General features: G+C 52.0%; 1 protein-coding gene across 1 annotated transcript in view; it reads right to left on the reverse strand.

The window, feature by feature from the left end:
• Window positions 1–20796, reverse strand: part of PIK3C2B (phosphatidylinositol-4-phosphate 3-kinase catalytic subunit type 2 beta) — a 64363-nt gene extending 43567 nt beyond the window's left edge. The window contains exon 1 of the mRNA XM_044267692.1: window positions 20715–20796. The gene's annotated coding sequence lies outside the window, so the exon portion shown is untranslated. The remainder of the gene's footprint in view (window positions 1–20714) is intronic.
• Window positions 20797–22360: the final 1564 nt, after the last annotated feature.

Here is a 22360-nt window from a genome sequence, read left to right on the forward strand (position 1 = left end):
GAAAGAAAACCTACAGTGACAGAAGGCAGATCAGTGGTTATCTGGGAAGGGGGAAAAGAGAGATGGATGACAAGCTTAAAGGAGACTTTTGGGGGTGACAAATATGTTCATTGGATTGTGGCAAGGGCCTCATGGCTATTTATATATGTCACAACTTATGGGACTGTATGCTTTAAATAGGTACAGTTTATTATATGTCCATTATACCTCAATAGAGATATAAAGTTGGGGCACCTGGGTGACTCAGTGGGTTAAGCCTCAGCCTTCGGCTCGGGTCATGATCTCAGGGTCCTGGGATCGAGTCCTGCACTGGGTTCTCTGCTCGGCAGGGAGCCTGCTTCCCCCTCTCTCTCTGCCTGCCTCTCTGCCTACTTGTGATCTCTCTGTTAAATAAATAAAATCTTTAAAAATAATAAAAAGCTATAAAGTGAAACAGTCCAATGAAACAGACCTCGTGACCACTCAGCCTGCACTGAGATCCTCCCCAAACAGACCAACATGAGCCATAAAAAACAAAGCCTGGCCAAAGGTGAGACCGGGGTACCTGAGGAATAACAGGTGTGCCATATGGATTCCCCTCGGCCCTCAGGAAGCCGGGCAGGAAGGCAAGGCTCCCAGGCCAGCTGGTCCCGGCTACAAGCAGCCCCCTTCATGCGCTCCAGTGCTGGTATCCTTTTCTTTAGAGCCCATGACAGGAAGACAGGCACTGAACGAATGGCAGTCAGGATAAGGCTCGCCTAGCCCAGTGGTTCTCAACCCTGGTTACCCATCAAAAATACTGGGGGCACTTTTTAAAAAGTACTGATGGCTGGGTGTGCTTATGAGATTCTAATTTCACTGGTCTGCGGTAGAGCAGTGGTATTTTTTAAAACCCCAGAAGATTTTGCCTACGGCCGAAGCTGAGAACCACAGACTTCTGTGTGTATGTGGTTCAGATTAGGCAAGGAGGGTGTGAAGTAGCCATTTCTGGCTCTTGGCGCCAGCAGCCAAGTTCACGATTTCACACGATTATCACAAATGACTCATTCTGTTGTATGGCTTTTACCCAGCAGGTAATCAACACAAAGCATGTTGTTCCTTGTGACTTGAAAGTTGAAAACATCAAAAGGAAAAAGGTTCAGGTAGATACTTGGGTGGCAAATTTCATCAGGTCCCAGATGAGTCAGGACACAGGTATCCCTTGACCTGAGGTACCTGCCCAGGACCCTGGTGTCTCGGTTAGGCCCGGGCACAGAACCCTGGCCTGGAGGGCCGTGGCTGACTTGGTGAATTTCAGTAAGTAGTTCCCTGAAGACTGAGCAGCCCAAGCCCAGCCTGGGGACACACGAAGTGACTCTCCGCCTGCTGAGTCTGCCTACCCTTCAACAACTTCTTATTGATCACTTTTTACCTCCAGAGAGTAAGAGGGAGTCTTACTATTTGAAATCCAAAGGAATTAGGTGAGCAGACGGAGATACCCAGAACACAGCTGCTGGGAGTTGCGAAAACTGGTCCCAGGAAAAGGTCCTGGTATTTAGACAGGAGACACCAGATAAAACAAGACTTTTATTCCAGACAGTGTTAAGACTTAGGGGTGTCTACACTTGACCTCATTTTTGGTGTCACGCATGCACACACACACACAGCCGTCTCCTCTCTGGTTGTACAGTTTCCTGGACTCTCCACCATTTCTGGGCTTCTCTGTCCCTCTGGAAGTCAGGTCAACTTGTGCTCACCCCGCTGTCCTTGGTGTCACAATGTCCAGGAGGCAGAATCCCCATCAGCAGTAAACACCAGATACATCGAGTGTGACTGGGGTCCTGTCACCAGCACAGCTGGGACGTGTCCTGAACACCTGTAGTCCTGGGATGAGGCTAATGCTCAGGAACCCTAGGGGGTGTCTCTGTCCCCCTGGGCGGCTCAGCCTGAGACCCTCTCTGGGCTTCAGTTGCTGCCTGAGACTAATCAGTAGATTGATTCTCAGGCTCAATGCTGCTACCCTGGAGCTCAAGGCCAATGGGGACATGACACATCCCCTCCCTGTGCTCTCAGGGCTGGGCTGTCATCCACCTCCAAAGAGGCTGGACCTCTAGTGAGTCTTCTGTCTCAACCCAGGGCCACAGGGCCTGTGACCTCAGGGAGAGTCCCTCTTATCTCCACCTCTTCTCCACTCACATGTGGGACCCCTGACAGAAAACTTCTGGGTCTGGGCAGCCTTGGGTAATAGAAATTCCTTCTTCTAGTTATGGGTGCATGAAGGAATAATCGCTCTGTCCTGAACATGCTGAACACAAGGCAGAGGGAGCAGAACTGTGCCCTCCCCTGAGTCCTGTCTGATCCCGAATCTTTCCTTTCTGTAGGCTCTGTCTGGGGTTGGTAACTCCATCCCTGAGATGGCTCTTAAGTTCACAGGAACAGCTTCTTCTTGAGTTTTACTGGGCACCACCTCAGGACTTTTTTACCTGTAGGACCAGACCCGTGATACAAAACTCATGACTGTAATAATAATAATAATAATAAATCAAATGATTTTAGAAACAAGATTATAGACCCCCCTCCCTATTCAACTTCAAATAGAAGGCATTTCTCTTTCATTTTTTTCCCCCATCCATGCTTTTAACCCTAAATTCCATCCATTTTCTCTGCAATACACACACACACACACACACAAAGACGTCTGGGTGGCTTAGTTAGTTAAGTTGTCAACTCCTGATTTGGGTTCAGATCATGATCTCAGGGTGGTGAGACTGAGTCCCATGGCAGGCTCTGCACTGGGCGTGGAGCCTGCTTGAGATTCTCTCCCTCTGCCCACCACAACCCCTATTCCCATGAGTGCCTCCTCTCTCTCTCTCTCTCATTAAAAAAAGAAAAAGAAAAATTTGCCTTCACCAGGCACCATTATAATAAAGAGGAAAACAGAAGCCATTGGAAATAATCTAACTTCCTGCCTCTCTCACGCACAAGTTTATCCACACTTGCACACAGTCTCCCTTTCTTCCTTTGGGTCTCAGGGGAAGTGGGTTCCCGCCTCCAGCTGAGGCACAGCCTCCTTGGGCTCTTGCCCCATCCACTGCTCCCCTCCAGGAGGAAGCCCCCGGAAGTCCCTCCCCTCTGCTGTACCTGCGCCTCTTCTCCTTACTGGGGTCTCTCTCTTAGCACATAAACGTGTCCAGGCTGTTTCTAGCCTTAAAAAGGAAGAATAAAAAACAAAAACAAAAAACCCTATACCCTAAGCACCTTCTCTCCTTCTCTTGCCTTTTCGTCCTCTAGCCAATACCTTCTCTGTTCTCCCTTCCCAGCCAAGCTCCTCGAGAGCACAAGACACATGAACTTTCCCAGTTCCCGTTTACCCTTCAGTTCACTGTGATCTGGCTTCTGTCCCCATCCTTCTACAAAACCACCAACAGCAATGATGTCCAAGCCGTCCAGTCCCACAGAACTGACTGACTGACTTACTTTTATTTTTTTTTTTTAAGATTTTATTTATTTATTTGAGAGAGCGAGTACAAGCAGCGGGGAGAAAAAAGGGAGCACAGGGAGAAGCAGACTCCTGGCTAAGCAGGGAGCCCGATGCAGGACTCGATCCCAGCACCCCAGGATCATGACCAGAGCTGAAGGCAGCTGCTTAAAAACCGACTGAGCCACCCAGGTGCCCCTCCACAGGCATTTCTGTATGTCCGGACATGACTGCTGCATTTCATTCCCCTGGCCCTTCCCTTGGCTTCCATGACACTTTTTTCTGGTTCTCCCCATCCTTCTTGGGCCTGCTCTTCCTTTGGCCACCCCTGAAATGTTGGTGTGGACTCAGGACTCAGCCACTCAGCCACCCTCTGCTCGGGCAACCTTGCCTCTCATCTCCTATTCGTTCCATTAGTGTGTTGGAGCATATCCAAAGGGGCACCTCTCCCGTCAAGTTGATATGCCCACCCATATGTCCAAAACTGAACTACCACCTTGTCCTTTCCCTTCCCACAACCTCTCCTCCCTCCTGGTCCCCCACCTTGGCAAAGGGCACCCGACAGCCACCCAAGATTCATCCTTCACCTGGCCCCCCACAGCCAGTCACCAAAGACTCCATCAAGAAGCAACTTTTCCTCATTAGCATTCCTGGAGCTAGTCCCTCTCTCTGTCCCAAGGGCCCTTATCTTCTCCCATCTGAGCTATCATCATGGGCTCCTAACAGTTCTTCCTCCTAAGCTGCCCCTCAAGGCATTCTCCCCAGAACAGCTAGATGGCTCTTTCTAAAGGGTAAACCTGATCCTCGCACTCCCTGCTTCCACCCCTTCAAAGGCTCTCTATTTGCTTCCTTTACAAATCCTTTATCACCGGTCGGTCGCATCTAACTCTCACCGGCTGCCTATTCATTGGCGCAGACACAATACCTCTCCGATTCTGTTCAACATCCTTCCTTCCCGTGGGCAAGTCCTTCCCAGCTTTCTCTTGCTTTCTGCCTGTGGGACTCTAACTCACCCCTCAGACTGTGCTCAGACATCCCATTCTCTGAAACCCTGGATTGGACTAAGGGCCACTTTATTTGTTTGTTTGTTTGTTTATTTGAGAGAGAGAAAGAGAGGAGAGAGAACATGAGAGGGGAAAGGTCAGAAGGAGAAGCAGACTCCCCGCTGAGCAGAGAGCCCCCAATGCGGACTTGACCCTAGGACTCCATGATCATGACCTGAGCCAAATGCAGTTGCTTAATCAACTGAGCCACTGGGCCACTTCTTTATGCTCCCAAGAGCACCCTTTACCTAGCTCAAATAGAGTCTTAAAATAGTACATTCAGAATTAAATAGGTACGGACTTGTTGCCCCACTACACCACCATTAAGTTCCTTAAGTTCCAAATTCACCTCATTTCCACTGAGAAACATACTTGAACTGGGATGTAAGGTCAGCGCTTTCCAGTGGCAAGAGTTTCTAGACGGGGGGCACCTGGGTGGCTCAGGCCGGTAGGCTTCTGCCTTTGGCTCAGGTCATGATCCCAGAGTCCTGGGATCAAGCCCCGCATCAGGATTCCTGCTTGGCAGGAAACGTGCTTCTCCCTCTCCCACTCTCCCTGGTTGTGTTCCCTCTCTCGCTGTGTCTCTGTCAAATAAATAAAATCTTAAAAAAAAAAAAAAAAAGAGTTTGTAGGCAAAAGACAAAAGACCAGAGATCAGGGAGCAGCTGGTGTCTTTCCTTGGGGTCCTGCAAACACAGGACTGGGTATCACCTCACCGAGCTGGGTCTGGCATCTGTAAAGGCAGGTGGGCGGACAGACAGGACCATCCCACAAAGTGCCTTCCCGCTCTGGGCCTGGTTTCCCGCTCTGGTTTCCTTGAGTCAAATTTCTCAGAGGACGCCCAAGTCACATCCCGGAGCTAAGGGACAGCCTCAGCCTTGGGAGAAAAGAGAAGAAAAGGTCCACGGGTGCTCCCCGGGCCTGGCTCCTGAAGTTCTTCCAGAACTGGAATTCAGATGAGGAAACCCGAGCTGCCCCTAACCACCCCTGGTGCCCGGCCAGGACTCCGCGGGACGGTCAGCGTGCGAGGGATCCGAGGTGAGGAGGCGGACAAGCAGCAGCCCCTGCAGGACCAGGAGAGCCACCCCTGAAGGTGGAGGGAAGATACAGAGCAGCAGCCAGGCGCAGGGGAAAAGAGAGTAGTCAGGAGCAACCTGCCCAACGACCTGGAGGTAGAGCGAGCTGGCTTCCTCGAAGAACTCAGGCCCCAAAGTTCAGTTTCTGGGATGGGTGGGAATACACAAAGTATTTTAGGAAACAAAGTCTCATGCTTCCAGCCTCCCCCTCCCCTTCCCCAATTCAGCTTCCTCTCTGCCAGCCTCTGCTGGGTTAACACATTAGAAATTGCTCTGTTCCCCTTAGTCCTCAAGGGCTCCCACGGATTCTGGAAAAAATGCAGGTAGGTCCCAGGAAAGAGGTGGGGTGGTAAGGACCGGGGTCTCTGCAGCCCATCCAGGAAGAGAGAGCTGAGTACTACAGTGTCTTCTCGGGTCCATCTTTCCAAGAGCAGGTGCAAATTGTCCGGGAGACCAGTTCCAGCCACAAGCACGCACTGTCTACACCTCCCCACATCGGCACGCGCTCTTTCTCTGCTTAACCACTTGCAAGGAAGATGCAAGCACTTCACCTCTAAATCCTTCAGCCTGAATCACCAAAGAACTGGGTCATTTCCTACATAAACACGATGCTATTAGCACACTGTTGACACAATAATAGTATCTGATTCAGAGCCCACATCTGACCACCCCACATCCGAATGCTCCCGATTGTCATCTGGGAAGTTTTTCTAACATACGGATTCCCGGCCCCTCTTCTGGAGGGTCTGACTTAGTAGGGTGAGTCCTTGGACTCTGACCATTGCCAAGCCTCCCCAGGAATTCAGATACGCCACCAGGTCTGACCCTACAGACCGCAGTTTTGGAAGTGCCAGGAAGGCAAGAGGCAAGTGGGGGAAAGGGAGCCCACCCAGCCCCGGGCAGTCAGCTGGTGAAGGAAGAGCACATGCTTACGGGCGAGCAGCTCGGTGCCGGGGTCTGAACGGCACCAGGCACCAAAGAGTCCACAGGGCTGCCAAAGGATGGCTGGGGGTGGCAGGGGAGGGAACGGGGTCAGGGCAGAGCCACACAATGGTCTGGAGTCAAAGGGTAGAGACAAAGGAGGGGACACTTCAGCCAGCCAGTGGGCTCTGCTCAGCCCCGTGCCAGAGAGGGTAGGGCCCCAGGGGCCAGCATTGATCCCAGCGGTGGGCAGAGAGGGTTTCCTGTTGCCTGGCGGGAGGGCACCTTTTGGGAACGACTCTGATCTGCTCAGCCGGTTGGGTCTGGGTCATCTCCTCCCACCCAGACCCACAGAACTGAATCCCGATGGCCACCGAGGACCAGCTATGTGGCAGGCGCCATGCTCGTCCTTGAAGCATTCAGGTGACCGCAGCACAGTTCCAGGGAGCTTACCATCCAGCAGAGGTGACCAGCTTACCCATAAAAAATTCGATCCTCGGGGCGCCTGGGTGGCTCAGTGGTTTAAGCCTCTGCCTTCAGCTCAGGTCATGATCTCAGGGTCCTGGGATCGAGCCCCACATTGAGCTCTCTGCTCTGCAGGGAGCCTGCTTCCCCCTTCTCTCTCTCTGCCTGCCTCTCTGCCTACTTGTGATCTCTCTCTATCAAATAAATAAATAAATAATCATTTAAAAAAAAAAAAAAAGAATTCGATCCTCCCACCCCTTTGGGGCACAAGGCAGGGAAGCTCCGCATGTCTTGGCCCATCTTCACTGGGCAGGGAACATGGAAAGCTGTGAACCAAGATGGTAAAAAATAATATGAAGGGTCTCGCGCCCCCAGCTTCCAGCATCCCGACTTTTAATAGTTTTTAGTAAGGGAAGAGGACTTAGTTCTAGGACTACCGAGGAAGGGGCTTTCAGCACCGCCTCTCAGAATGAAATGGGAGTAAGGAGTCAAGGAGTAAGAAGCCGTTTGGACTTAAACCCTTTGGCTTCCAGAGTTTTGTCTTCAGAGGATCCCTGCCCCTCTCCACCCTCCAACACCCGCACTTACCAATACCAAAATCCCACTGGCTTTGCAGCCAGGGACCCATCCCCCACTCCTTGCTCCATACACCTGCTGCCCTACCGACCCACCCACCGTGCCCTCACCACCAGAGGCTCAGCTGGAGCTGGGAAGATTAGCATCCCTGCATCATGAATCCAGCAGGAAGGTGTATCTGAAAGGTCAGCTCCCTGTCTCAATCAGACAACCACCTGATCCTGGCTTCTGCACAGCTCTGGAAGCTTCTCTAATGTCAGGCCCATCACTGAACCATGAACCAACATATCTATGTTCCTTCTCTGTGGCTATTGCTTAGTTCTGAGTGTGGGAAGACAGAAAACAACTGTCTGTGCTTTCTTCTCCCTCACCCAGCCCCTCTCTAGCATCCCCTTGATCAAATTAAAGCATTCCTACATGGTTCAGTCTTCACTGTTGGAACTTTACTCTCCATCCCTGGGTTCCCTGGGTCTACTCTGGACATTCTACTCATCTGCAGCCAAAGTTGATTCCAGAGTTAGCAGAGGGCTCTCTGGGTCTTAGAAGCACAGAGACAGACACTAGGAGCCTGTGTGACATGGCTAGATACAGCTGCGTTCCCATTCAGAGCCCGAAAGTCCTCAGCTCAGAAATCAGGTATGCAATTCTTTCAGTGTACATGCACACACACACACACACACACACACACAGGAGCCCTGAAAAATCACAGGTACTACCACAAACCCTGCAGAGATTCAGGACTCGAGTAAAGAAAGTCAGGGATGGAAGAGTTCAGGCGGCTTGTGGCTCCTTTCAAAACTTTCCTTCCTCGAGCTGGCGATGGAGATCAGACAAGGGGAGCTGGCAGTCAGCTGAACGGAACCCCTGGCAAAGAGGGAAGAAAGGTCTTGGCAGTGTGTGGCTCTCTAATCCAGGAACCATCCCGGGAGCCAGAGCAGCCACATCTCCTCTCCGTCTGGTCTGCACTTCCTGCTCCCCCCTCCCTGCCCCCACCCGCGCTGGGCCACCACAGCCCACAGAACCAGCCCTTCTAGTTCTGATCCGCTGGGTGCCCTACAAGGAGCAGAATGGTCAAGAATTACTCTTCCAGCTTCCTTGGAGAGAAAGGCAGTGGGACAGGATGGGGGTCGGTGGAAGGAGCTCTCCAGCAGGACCTTCCCTAGCCAATCCTGGTATCCAGCTGAGGGAATACCTAAGGAAAGCTCTTTAGGGACAAGATTCACACCAGCCCATCCCATGTCAGAAAAACCACCCCAACATTTCCAAAGACCAACATCTAAGAAACCGTAACCTCTCCAAGGATAGGGGAGACCCCAGGAAGTACAAAGGAAACCCCTCTGGGAGGAGGGTGTAAGAAAGCGGGTGGCGTGGGGGATGGGCACACACTACCCCTCAAGGCCTTTGCTTCCCCTCCTCAGCTCTGCTCCACAGCACCATTTGCTTCTCGAAGACTGAGGTCTCCTGCAAGGCCTGCACTGTCCCCTGTCACCTCCAGCACAATCTTCAGGCCAACTTCCCCAGCTTGTGTCCTCTGGAATCCAGTTCTCCGGGATTCCTGTGAGGGCTGGGGAAACTCCCTGGAGGCGGCCAGCCCATTAAACAGGATCTAGAAAGCGGGTCACAGATGTTCCCATGCAGCCACGGCACCAAAGGGAGAACGGAACACACCAAGAAGTTTCTGCTCTGCCTGGAGGGGTCACCAGAGGAAGAGATGAGAGGCAGTGGGGAACCACCTCACTGCTCCCGAGCTCAGGCCCTCAGGCCCTCAAGTGGGCCCAGCCCACCAGCGTCTACAAGGACCGAGTAGCGCCTCAAATTATGGCCCAAGCCCGTGGCAAGGAGAGGGGGTGTATCCTGGGGTAATTGCAGGGGCAATGGACTAATGAGAATGCACTGAATGAGGCCAGTGGGACCTTGTCCTGAAGGACATCTTTGCTGGGGATCAGAGCTTGGACTTTTAAGGGAGCATCTGCAATGAATTCAATGCTAACAATGCTTTGGTTGTTTTCTGGTAGCAACTTCTTAGACATCTGAGAGGCTCTCTCTCTTCTCCACGACCGGGTCCTCCTGTCTATTTGAGATGAGCAGACCAAGGCCCAGTTAAGGGTCAGGGACTTTGCCCTGGGCCTCACGCCGGAGCTGCGGCAGAGTGGGGAAGGGTCCATAGCCTCGATGTGGGGAAGCTATGTGGTGCTGGGACTCAGGGACCATCCTGAGCCCAGCCCTGGGCTGTCCCCCAGCAAGTACACACTTGGCCCAGACGTGCCAGAGCCCCAGGATCAGGGTGATAAGGACCCAGAACAATCCAACAAGCAGGAGTGCAGAAAGTGGGGCCGCAGCCTCCAGGTGGTGGTGCTGACTGTGGGAAAGCTGGGGCGACTGCCCGCAGGCCTGCATGAGGGCCAGTGGGCAGGGACAGGCTGTTGGGCAGTGGGCTGCCGGCAGCTGAGAGCCACCTGCTTGGCTGCCGGGAGGGCAGAAGCAAGTCAAGCAGAAAAGAGTTGAGTAGTCTTCCACGGGAACGTGGGGAGCCGAAGACCAGGCCCCCCCACACCATGCCCAGGATAAGCTCCCTGCCTTCTCCCAGGAGGGCTCTGCCCTCTCCATGAGCCCTGCCCACTATCCCTCTGCCGCCAAAGTCCCTAAACCAGCAACCTAGACTTGTGATCTGATAATACAGTGTCTTCGGTGAGTGCTAACTCCACTCCTCAGACCAAGAATATCTCTGAGAGACAACAGTCATTGTTGGGGACCTAAAGCCTCGGTAATCACCCACACCTTCCCCCACGTACCCCACACCACTCACTCCCTTCCCTGGGCATCCTCCACATACCCCAGACTACCTCTTCTACCCCCTCCCTCCCCCCTCCACACCCATACCTTCCACCAGAGGCCCACATGCATCCCTCACTCTCCATGCAAACTCCATGCCCCGCACACCTCCCGCAACCCCCACACCCTACCCAATCACAGCTGCCCCCGCGCAGCCCCCATACCTTCCCCCACACCTTGCTCACTCCCTCATCAGCCCCCTGAGAGGAGAAGGAAGGAGAGGAGAGGAAGCTGGGTTAGACACCATGAACTCACAATCTTACTGTCACAGGCAAAGAAGTCTGAGAAAAGCAGACAGAAGGTTGAACCCGGAAGAAAAAGAGAAAACAGGACCTTTCAGCTCCAGAGAGCAGCTCTAGGCCTTCCCTGTCCACATTCCAATACACTGCAGGCAGGCCCACAGGGCACCAGGGAGCCAGAATGCCAGGGAAGAGGATGCCAGGCAGATGAACCCAGGAGGGCCTTCGCCCAAAGGCCACCTCACTTCTGGCAGGCCTCAGTGTTGGTGGGTTACTTCCTACGTCAGGGCACACTGGAGAGGCCCTGGGGTCAGACCAGGGTAGGAAAGGAAAGGGGTGCCCCTCTCAAGCACCCCCATCTTACAGCCCAGAAAACACACACACACACACACACACACACACACACACATACACACACACAGAAAACACCACCAAACATCTGATACTAATTCACACAGGGGTGTTAGAGGCCAAGGTGTTAGTCCCGCCCAGGGACACTAGACATTTGCATTTGAAAAGCAGAGTCTGAGGAGGAGAGGAGTGCCCAACCCAACCCTTTCTGGAAGTGGTGAGGGAAATTTCTAGTGGCTTGGGAGGAATGATCCATTAATTAAAAGGTAGACAGGGTGGGTCTCTGATGCTGGCCGTGCCTCTTCAGAGCTTCCATGGTCTCAGTGCCTGAGGCCTAGGCAGCTCTTAACCCCAGTCCAGAACACCTGTGCCCCTCAGTGAGGCCCAGCCGGCAACTGCCCCCTCCAGTCCCGGACCTTGGCTACTGTCAGCCGAGACTGACCGAGGTGGCTACTGGCCTTCCTCAGTAGCTGTGAGGTTCCACTCCACTTTTCCTGGTAACAGGCAGGATATCCTGCTCAGGGTCAGCCAAGGACACTGAACCTAGAGGGAGACCAAGGATTCCATTTTAGCCAGGTCAAAGGAGAAACCCCACTCGGAATGCAGGGCCCTAGGAGGGAACTCAGATTGAGACCTTCCCCAAGATGGCCTCTCAGTGTTCGGAATCCCCAGACCACAGGGAAAGGGAAGCACAGATGGGGACCTGGGGAGGAGGCAGCAGGCAGTGTCCTGTGGTACCAGATCCCAGCCGGGACTCCCCGTATCAGTCTGGTCACCCCTGTCCTGATGGTAGGTCCAGTGCCCTCACCCAGACCCATCTGCTCTGAGAACCTAGTAAAGACTCCCCATGCCCTGTTTCCCCGCCCAGCTGCCTCTCAGGGCCTCCAAAGTCCCAGGTGCAGCTGGAGGCTCCCTCTTCCTCCCTGCTTTCTGTCTCTCTTCTCCCCACTCTGACTCAAGAGCCTCAGATGCCTTCCCTGTTCAATTCTTCCAATTTTTCCTTACTTCTGCTCCTCGTTCTCCTTAACACGCTGAGATGGTGTGCGACACAACAGACTGAAATGGTGGCCCTGGTGTGTGGGGCACAAGAACAGTACATTTGCCCTAGATGGCATTAAAAGAACTTTCATCTGTGCAGAGGGCTCAAGACAACTTGTTTTTTTTCTAAGCAGGGAGTGACCTAGGGCATGGGGGCGTAAGGCAAGGACTCATGGCAATTCCTTTTGGTGTCACTCTGGATATGCTCTGATGCCTTGCTCCTATCTCTTATGCCCCACTCCGTGCAGGAAGGCCCCAACGGTGACAGAGGTGTCATCTATGAGACAGAGCCCTAGTCTACATGGGCAGAGGGGTAGACCAGCTGCCCGCCCCGCACAGGGTAGCACACCCCCATCCCATCAGTCCCACCTTCAGCCCAGGGAGGCCCCTGGGACCCTCCCTCGGGGTCCACCAGGGTAGCAACTGCCAGAGGCCATTCTCAGGAGGGATTAGCTGACATTGCTTGCAGCTGGGTTAGTGTCCCAGGGAGTGGCCGTATGTGTGCAGGCCTATCAGGGCCAACGTTCCAGAAGCACCTTGCGGAAATACCACTCCGAAGTATGTAAACACCATTACAGAGTCTGTCAAGTTAGTTCCTCCAGGGACAGGGCCGCTGTCAGGACAGGAGTGGAGGTGTCATACTTTGTCTGGGTGAAAGGGAGGAAGGAGAAGGCGGGGCAGGGCTGGGGAGAGGCTAAGCAAATACAAGCAGCACGAAACAGAAGGAAAGAAAGAGACCTGTTTTTCCCCTCCGCAAGTCTGTGCCAGGTATTGTCTTCTTTAATCTTGACAACAATCCTTCCGTGTGGATATTAATATCCTTACTTAGCGGATGAGGGAAGTAGAAAACAGGAAGAGGACTGCAAAATTTACCCAAGGTCGTACAACCCGTAGACGGTGGAATCAAGAATTCAGTCGAAACGTGTTTGAGGCCAAAACTCTTCGTGTTTTTCCCATCCCACAGAATGGGCCCCAGGCACATCCCTGTTTACTGAAAGTGCAAGCTGCCCTTAGTGATCATCCCAATACCGCTCTGCGGTCCCCCTCAAACCCCAAAACACTTCTTCACCTCCCAAGCCACTCAAGAGCAAGCAAATAATAAACAAGGAAAAAAACAAAAGACAACCCACTGTTTTGCAAATAAGGGGACCAATGACCAACTGTGTAAATGGGTGAAGAGGAGAGGAGGATACAGGCTTTCAGTTATGGAATGGTAAGTCATGGGAGTAAAGGGCACAGAGAAGCTAGTCAGTGGTACTACAGTAGCGTGGTGGGTGACAGTGGTGGGTGACACAGTTGGCAGCTAACCTTTGGGGTGATGAAACTGATTTTGGGAAAGACTAGGCTGATCTGGAGATATTTGTTCTTAATACGCTGATGGTTATTAACCATTCCCCAGGGCAAGTTTTCCCACAAATCTTCAGTCACGCTCGTGCCTTCTGGAATATTCTCTGCCTTGACCTCTACAAGGGCCTGCTCTTATATTTGAGCCTGTTCTCATCTCCTAGGCCTGAAAGTGACTTCTGTTCTCTTTTGGACAACTCTAAACACAGCATTTATACTGTTTCGCATTATACCTACTAGTGATTAGAATCATCTTTGTCCATGGACGTGATTCACAGTTAAAAAGCACTTTCACAGACAGAAGCCCATTAATCTAAGAATAAAATTTATCTCTTATTTACCTTTGCCTTCCCCACAATGCTCAGCCCAATGTTTCACACCAGGGACAGAGCTGTTAAATACTGTGTTTGGACAGTGATCAGACCAACCCAGACGAGAACATTTAACACCTTCCTGCTGTAGGATTAGAGATTCTGAATGAGGAAGGCAAAACTGTAGTTTATTTTTCCAGGTTGATACCCCATAGCATTTATTAGACTCTCAGGGTTTAGAGGTCCCCCAGTTATGAAGCACCATGGTCCTAGCTTCTACGCTTCTCTGAAATGCTGCCTCAGATTTCACCAGCTCTCAGAGTGGCGGTGTGACAAGTGCCTCATAGTGAGCTTATAGGGATGACCCCGCCATAAAGCAGTTCATCCGTTCACCTGCAGTTTTTGGAGTCCAATGTGGATACCTCAAGGTCATGGACCATACTGAATTTAAGTTTGTATCCCTAATAACATAATTGTAACCACCTCCATTTATTAAGCCCTTCCTACGTATTGGGCACTGTTCTAGATAGTTAGTTCACTAATGAACTCATTTCATTTCTACCACAGCCTTTTTTTTTCCCTTGGTACTATTATGTTCCCCATCTTACAAAGAGGAAACAGAAACACAGAGAAATGAAGTAACTTTCCCAAGATCAAACAACTAGTATGTGGGAGGGCCAGGCTTTGAACCCACGGAATTGACTCTAAGGCCATACTCTTACTTATATACTACATTTATAGTGCCCTTCAGTTGATGAATCAGTGAATATAAGAATGAAGGAACAGAGGCACTGAAGATGTTTGTGTCAGAGAAGAATTAACCAACCATTAATTAACCCACTTTTTGTCTCTACCCTATGTTACCCATAGGACTATCCCGAGTCTTTCTCAAACTTTCCCTAAGTTCAGACAGAGCTTGTCTATGAGGAATTTCCTGATCTACCAGTATAAAATCCCTGTCAGCAAAATAAAGAAGCTTCATGAAATTTATTCTTAGTGAGCTGAGTTCTCTCAGAACACAAAATCCAGAAGGGCAGGGGCTGTCCTCTTCACTCGTGTGCCCTGAGGAGAGTGTCAGGTACATCGTGAATAAACCATAAGATACAAACTCCTTCAATGGGTCTAGCCAGATTAAAGTATCTTCACCTCACCTGCTTTGCCTTTCACTTTGTTCCCCAGCCCAATTTCTACACATTGTTCTGATCTCGGCTAACATCGAATTTCTTCCAGGAAGTCTGACTACCCCAAATGCCCCCCTTATGAGTTTCCAAAGCATTCCATTCTCCCCCCACCCACCCACTCACCCCACAGCCTATTTACTTGTCTATACTCCCCACTCAACTGTAAGTTCTGGAAGGCTCTCTGTCCTCACCGCTGAAAGCACTGACAGTCATTAGTGAGCCCTCAAAAACATCTGTTGAATGAATGAATGAGTTCTTTCTAACCATTCTCTTCTGAGAAACTTCTCTGCCTTTGAGGCCATAGCTTCTTCCATAAACGACTTTGAGAACAACCCTTTCTGTTGTTAACTGACTCTTGGGGAAACCCCATCTCATTCAGAACTTGGGCCTCATCAACACTTTTCTCTCAGAGGTCCCTTACAGGGGAGTCCCGGAGGAAGAAACACAGGTGCCGGAGGTATCCTGACCTGGATTCAAACTGTGGTTCTTCTCTAATTATCTTTGGCATGTTTCTTGATCTTCTTTTGAAGGAAACCTAATCTGAATTGCAGCTGTCCCATTGTTAAGCTGACCCCACCCATTGGGGTGGGGGGGACACATTTTCATCATCATGGTTTCCTCCGAAGTGAGGGGATGGGGAAAGTAAAGATAATGTCTGAAAAATTACAAAGTGGGGGCGCCTGGATGGCTCAGTGGGTTAGGCCTCTGCCTTCGGCTCAGGTCATGATCTCAGGGTCCTGGGATCAAGCCCCGCATCAGGCCCCCAGCTCAGCAGAGAGCCTGGTCCCCAACCCCCTGCTTGCCTCTCTGCCTACTTGTGATCTCTATCTGTTGAATAAATAAATAAAATCTTTAAAAAAAAAAAAGAAAGAAAAGAAAAGTTATAAGGGGACAACACCTGAAACTAAATGTTAACTAACTGGAATTAAAATTAAAACTTAAGGAAAAAAAAAAAAAAGCAAAAGCTGGAAAAAAAGAAGAGGAAAAGAAAGAAAAAAAGCTACCAGAGGACAGACACTCAGTGCTCCTGGCTATTCTTCATCACACACTCTTACCCTTCTTGGTACTTGAACTTTTGTTCCGGTGGCTCCTTCTCCCCTTGTGTTCCAGAACCATCTGCAACAGTGTTGTGAAAATTGCACTTGAGAGAATTTGCCAACCCTCTGGAACCACTCTGTCTTTCAAAGTCACTTGTCAGGGAATTATATCTATCTTTTCCCTTAATTAAAACAAAACAAAAACAACTCTGCGTTCTTGAAGTCTAGAGTGGAAACATGAAATCCTGGCCATTATATTTTGGGAGGAAATAATAGAGACGTTTTCTCCCAGCTTCCCCTAATACCCAATTTGCAAACGATCTCTCCTTTTTGGGTCAGAATTAAATACACTTTAATGGTGCTCCTTATCAGCTTAACTTCCTTTACTTATCCTCAGGAAGACCTAACCACAGGGCGAATCAGGAATGTGGCAGACGCTCTGCTTCTGGAAAAGACCGACTCTCAAGAGATGTTTCAGCAGTGGAAAAGCCCCATCAGGACACTCTCCTGTGTTCTGGATTCGTCTAAGACCTAAGACAAGAAAGGCTCGTATCTATTATCTATTTCTTCTCCCTAGCAAGGCACACTGTAGCATTTCCTCAAAATAGAATCTTCTTGGTTCTTTCCTCTTTCCCCCTCACCCTATGTCTCCTCATTGGCTGTCAAGGGTACAAACTACACTAAGATAGACAGAAGAACTTAGCTAGAGAGGATGCCTCTACGCAAGCTTACTCCTGGTGGGCCTGGGCTTAGCCAGGCATGGACAACAAAGCCATGTTGAGTAGAGCAGCTCTCATTCCTGACACCCACCTCCATTTGCAGAGGATACAGGGAGAGGAGACAAGGTAGAATCGAGTCACCAGGACAGGACTCTCAGGAGCAGAGACTTAGGACACACAAAGCGTTGTAGGAAGAACTGCCAAGAAGAAAAGAAAGCATTGCCACCCAGGAGATTGATCTCACCATGACTAGGGTTGGCTGCCGGGAGACAGAGAAAACTGCAGGAAAAAGGGAATGGAAGAGAGTTTTCAGGAAGGAACAGAGGCAGAAATGATAAAGCACTGATGAAAGGAAAACATTTTCTGAAGAGGCAAATGATCTCTGGTTCCTCTTGGATATACTACAGAGCCTCTGCAGGGTGAGACTTCCTATGGGAAGTATTTCAAAAGAGGAAGGAGTGAATGGCTAGATCCTTCGGCCCCAGGTTCTGTGTTCTGCCTCAGGAATACTGAGAACTTCTTTCCTCTTCCTTCTCCTGACCTTGAGGACCTCTGCCCCACAGCACGAACACTGTCTTCTGTGTCCTTAATGTCTTTAACCAACACATGAATTTGGGGTGAGTGAATTCCATCATTAGTGCTCTGAGAGAATTTCCCAACAATGAAATGACTGACAAGGTCTGCACACGATTGTGAAGTGCTGAAAGGTAGGTCCTGTCATCAGTCATATTGTGATCCAATGGGGCAAGGGTAAAGTTCTAACACTGCTAGTAACCGTGTGACCTTGGAAGAGTCACTTCATCTCAGAGAAATGACCTCCAAAGTCCTTGCCAGTTCTTTTTTTTTTTAAGATTTTATTTATTTGACAGAGAGAGAAGTAGGCAGAGAGGTAGGCAGAGAGGTGGGCAGGGGAAGAAGTCTCCCTGCTGAGCAGAGAGCCCAAGTCGATCCCGGGATCCTGGGATCATGACCTGAGCCGAAGGCAGAGGCTTTAACTCACTAAGCCACCCAGGTGCCCCATCCTTGCCAGTTCTAAAGCTGTATGCGGTCACAGGATACACAAGAGTAACAGCCTCCTACGTTTCATTTTGTAAAACAGGCATGAAATAAAGCAGACACAGAAATACTAAAACAAAAGATTTGCCTTGAATTTCCGGAGTACCCCAAATCCCAAACCTCTTATTAATGTTGCCCAGAAGGTAGCAAAATTACTCGATTTGATTACCCCCAGTCTTCTCCTTACACTGAGGTAGGGATATGAATGAGAAAGCAGAAAAAGGTAAAGCAGGATCCCAAAGAATTCACATACATGTCCTTTGACCCCCAAACACCTGGGAATTAAGGAGATGCCGTGCTGGGCCCCTGCCCCTGGGAAGTTTATTATCTAAGGTACTGTCCCAGTCTGGTGACACGTCAAGGGCATTCAAGTAAGGGAATCTGGTCTGAATGAATTTCATTGCCCATTCTGTCCTTCTGAGACCTGGTATCACCCTCACAGTGGCATCGAGGTTATGAGCACAGGGTCTGGAATGAAACAGCCTGCTTCCAATCCGTCCTCTGTCATTTACCAGCTGACTAACATCAGTAAATGTTAGCTATTATATTATTTGCCAGCTCAGCACTACCCTGTCTATGGACAGTAGCCCACCTTTGGTGGGTCTTTGTTTCCCTACTTCCCTACAGATATTAGTAAGCAGCCTTTCCCTCTCTCCTAGCTCCCATCCTGCCAACACTTTTTAAAGAAAAGTAACCCCCCCAAAAAAAGAGAAGTAACCCAAGAAAGAGCTACCTTGTCATCCGCCCATCACTTTTCCCTCATCCTAGATTCCAGCACATTCTCTATTCCATCCTTTTCTCCCACTCTTTTCGCAAAATCCACCAGCTATGGCTCCCTTGTTGTAACCAAAGCTAAACTCAGGGTGTATAACCCACACTGGTCTAGTACTCTGCAGTTTCCAGAGTGCTTTTGCACACTTGATTTTGTTCAGTTCGTGGTAAGCAGTGTATTTCATCTTTAAAGCAATCTCGTGAGCCAATGGTATGTTTCCCCCATTTTACAGATTATACAAACTAAGTGTTGGGTTCATAAGTTGTCCATGCTCACACTCACACCGGGACTCTAACCCAAGCCTCCTGACCCCAATTCCACCCACTATATTCTCTACTACTCTGTTTTATCAAGTCCAAGTTCACATCCTAGGAGCACAAGGAGCCTGAAATTTACAGCCAGCCACGAACCCCTCAAAGGGAACACAGTTCTCTTGTTTTCCTCGGTGCTGGCTGTGGCAGGGCTGTCCAAGCTGAAGGATCAATCCCATGAGGCACCTGCAAAGCACCTAGGCCAAGTGCGGTGAGGAAACCAGAGAGGGGACCAAAGGCCCACAGGGCTGTGGGGTGTCTGCTAGAGGGCCACTGTGTCATGGCAAAGACCAAAAGCATTCCAGGTCACTGGGCAATCCCAAAGGAGCCACTCAGAGAAAATCCTGAGGCCCCAGATGCATGGGGCCTCCCTCCCCGATGCTTCCAGCTAGAGGAAAATGCACAAGCTCCCTCCCTGGCCAGGGCTGCGAGCTTGATCCAATTCAGAAACACACACACCCATGCACACTCAGCAGTAAACTCAGAGTCATGGAAATCAAACCTTGAGCTCACCCAAAGGCCAAAGGAGAAGCAGCCACAGCTTCAGCCCAGGGCTCCGGCTCACAGCCACGGGTCTCCTCAGGCACTAGATGCCAGGCAGTGCTAGGAAATGGGCCTCTGCTTAATTTTTCCATGGACACAACCCCAGATGGGACTGCCAGGCTCTGGAGGAGATGAAGTTCTGAAGCCCCATGACCTCTCAGCTGTAGGATGCACAGCTGGACTTGGGGAAGGAGGAATACTTGGGGATCGGGTTTGCCACCCCCTGGAACGCTTCTTTCCCAATATCTTTCCAAGGCCTAGCACGGTGGTGGTGTAAGTTTTCATTCAGCAACTGATACAGGGTTGGAATTCAGTGCAAATTGCTTACATCTGCTTGGCCACATCCCAGACAGCCAGGTAGTTGAGAGAGAGGAGGGGTAGTGTTGGCCCACTTCTGGAAGCCCGGGTAGCTGTGCGCTCAGGAATCTGGTGCCATGCTGGGACCAGCCAACCCAGGGTACAAAATTCCCCAACAGAATTGGGGGGGGAGCCCTCAGGGCACCAGGAGACAATAGAGATTCCATCCCAGGCGTGGCTGTTGGGACTGGGATAGGGAAGCCACAAAGACCTCGAAAGGGGGTGGGGACGGAGGGGGAGAGAAGGTTGGCCTGAAGGAGCAGGAGCAATGGAAGATTCTTCTCTCTCTCTCTCTCTCTCTCACACTCACACTCTCTCTCACACACACGCACAAGCGCGCGCGCGCGTCCCTCAGCCAACCAGGGTGTGTACACTAACCTCATACATTTGGTAATCTCTTCTCACAACCCAGGAGCTAGCCAAACCCCTTGGGTCCCCACCTCACCCCACCCCAGCCTGGCAGCGTCCCCTGGGCTTCCTGCTGCTGCGACTGCTCCCCAACATCAAAGCCGCCACTGTCGGGAGCCGAAAACGAGAGACAAGTACCAGCCAGGAGAGCAGCGCCTCCCCGGAGGGCCCGGAAACTCGGGCCTAAGGGTCCCTCTCTTCCCCCTCCAGCTTCTCCCGGTGCTGCAGTACCCTTATAAGGCAGAAGCCAAGTACGCCCTCCGTCTGGCTGAAAAATGTATATATTCCCCAAGCTAGATGCTGACTTTTCACCCACTGCAAGGGAAAACGCCACCCCCCGCTACCACCACTCCGGGGCAGGTTTTGCTTTTTATTTCTTATCTTAAACAAACCAACCCCCCCCCCCCAACCACTGGCTGGCTCAGATCGCCTTGCAGCTGGGAGCCAGGAAGTGTGCTGAGGGCGAAAGGAGTAGGAAGGCGGTGTCCCGGGGCCCGAGACGCCCCGAAACTGCAGGGACCGGGTGGCGGCGGGGGTCGGCCACCTGCAGGGCGCCGCGGGCCGGAGCTCTCGCGGCCACCGCGTCCGCGGCTCGGCCGGCCCCCGGGAGCCCGGGGCTCCTTCCATTGTTGCCCCTTGGCTGATGCCATGTTGGAGCCAGAGCCCCCTGACCTCCGCTCTCTCGCCGCGCGTCCTACCTGCGCTCGCTGCGGGCTTCCCCGCGAGGACCCGACGTGGCGTGTGCTCGGCGACAGGGGCTGCCGGCTCCGCAGCTCCGGGCGTCCCCAACACCGGGCGCGCCGGCCGCGCACCGCCCGCTCCCGGGCCGCTCCCCTCTCCGCGCTGCGCGCCGCGCGCGGCCGGCCCTGGGGCCCCCACCCCGGGGCGGCGGGGAAGGCAGGAAAGGGCGCGGGACCGGCTCCGGAGGGGGGGCGCGGGGGAAGCCCTCCGGGCCACGAGCGTGCGCGAGCCCGCAGAGTCAGGCCACCCCGGGTGAGACAATAGCGGGAGCAGCGGGCGGGAGCGGAGAAGCCATCTCCCGGAGACCCGGCGCACTGCACGGCGACGCGATGCGCTGCCAGCCCCGGCCTGGACAGGCAGCCGCCCGGCCGCCCGCTCCAGCCCGCAGCGCCGAGTCGGCGGCGAGCGCGAGGGCGGGGCGGTCCCCGGAACCCTGACCGCCCTCCACCTCTCCCGCCCGCCTCCCGCCTCCCTCCCTCTCTCCGCCGCCGCTCGCTGCCTCCCTCCCTCCCTCCCTCCCCGCGGGGGCGCGGGGGCGCGGGGGCGCGGGGGCGCGGGGGCGCGGGGGCGCGGGGGCGCGGGGGCGCGGGGGCGCGGGGGCGCGGGGGCGCGGGGGCGAGCGGCGCGCGGGCGTCCGATTGTGCTCGGGAGCCCGCAGCCGGCGCTGCAGCGTCCCACTCGGGTGAGGTCTCTGCAGCTGGGTCGTTACTTTTCCCCGCAGGGACCCCTTTGCTCAGTGTCAGATGAATGCCTGCTCGCTCTGCTGAAAAGGAACCGTGGGCAGTTCGAGGACTTTCCCCCACTGCATTATTAGGATGGCGACGCCTGCAAAAGCCCCTACCTTGAGGGCGGAGGTGGGGGTAGGGGGGAAGCTGTTTCCGCGCCGAGCACTCAGCCCTGGTGGTGTTTCTGTACCCCGAGTGCCTCGTGCGACCTGAACCCCAGAGGATAGCAGTCCTGAGGGGGAGGGGTGCCAGAGGGTCCTCCAGCCCAGCTGTGGTAGTAGGTTATGTTTAAATGTTGACTCGAAGTCAACATTTTTTGAGCAGTGGTCTCTAGAAGAATTTTCCTAAAGACTCCACCCAAAAAAAAAAAAAAAAAAAGAACAACCAAAAATTGGCCAGCTCCTCATTTGCATTTACTTTGCATGGTAACTAAGATCTCCGATCTCAAAGTACAATTTCCTCAAAACTTGAATTTGTTCTCTCCCAGGGCTCTCCTTCCTCTCTGGCCGGTCTGCAAGGATCAACACCTGGTTCCCAGCCTCCCTCCCCTGCCTTCCCCTTCAGGTATGGGGTCTCCAGGCTCCCAGCCTCACTCAGAAGCCTGGAACTCCCCAGCCAGGGTTCCCATGGAAACGTCTGTCAACCTACCCCTTTCCTGGTCTCAAGGAAATATTTGTTAAAATGCTACTATTTCAGTCCTGTTTAGGGTTTACTAGAGTTAAAAAAAAAAAAAAAAGCTGGAAAGGCCTTTTTAATAAGATATGGGACCTCTAAAATTTCCTCATTAATACAAAACTGCAAAAAGCCAACACAATTCCTAGATTCGTAAAGTTAGAGAACTGGAGACTCCAAAGCTCAGTAAGAGGATATTTATTAAG

Source organism: Neovison vison, chromosome 10 (assembly GCF_020171115.1).
Source record: "Neovison vison isolate M4711 chromosome 10, ASM_NN_V1, whole genome shotgun sequence".
Lineage (NCBI taxonomy): Eukaryota > Metazoa > Chordata > Mammalia > Carnivora > Mustelidae > Neogale > Neogale vison.